Below are 461 nucleotides of genomic sequence, written 5' to 3'. Positions count from 1 at the left end.
TCACCTGAACAGGATGAATGTTTCTGGAAATACCAGGAGGTGGGATGGAAGGTTTCACAATCTAATAAAATAGGGACGTACATTTTCATTTTTATTAAAACAGTTTTAGCCAGGAATATTTGTAAATAATTACATGCATTTTTAGAGAAGATAAACTACCTGTTCTGTCCTAGTTTGTGGTACATTCTTTGGAGGCTGTGCATAGTGAGAAATAAGTGGTAGAAAGATTATGTCTTTCATCCTAAAATTGACTTTTTGTAAGCACAAATTAAACAGGGCTTTCAAGGCTAAATGAATGACTTTACCAATGGTGCTTGTCTAGAGGGCATAGCTGGAGAATAGAGAGGTTTGCAGGCCAGAGCAGTGGATGACTCGAGGAAAGTTGGTTGACTTATGCGTGGTTGTGTGCATCTGGGGCTGTTCTTTGCACTTCCTGGTTGGAATGCTGGATTACACTGACC

The 461-nt window shown here is 39.5% G+C and overlaps 1 long non-coding RNA gene across 1 annotated transcript; it reads right to left on the bottom strand.

Moving 5' to 3' along the window:
* Positions 1-2: 2 nt before the first annotated feature.
* On the bottom strand, positions 3-452 carry LOC107580264 (uncharacterized). Its single transcript, XR_001608618.1, has 3 exons — positions 306-452; positions 160-195; positions 3-61 (listed from the first exon to the last, which is right to left on the bottom strand). It is a non-coding gene; the product is annotated as an uncharacterized lncRNA (long non-coding RNA).
* Between the last annotated feature and the right edge of the window lie 9 nt (positions 453-461).

Source organism: Sinocyclocheilus grahami, unplaced genomic scaffold (assembly GCF_001515645.1).
Source record: "Sinocyclocheilus grahami isolate Dianchi unplaced genomic scaffold, SAMN03320097.WGS_v1.1 scaffold28751.1, whole genome shotgun sequence".
NCBI classification, from domain to species: Eukaryota; Metazoa; Chordata; class Actinopteri; order Cypriniformes; family Cyprinidae; genus Sinocyclocheilus; species Sinocyclocheilus grahami.
This window is presented reverse-complemented; position numbering and strand designations above follow the sequence as displayed.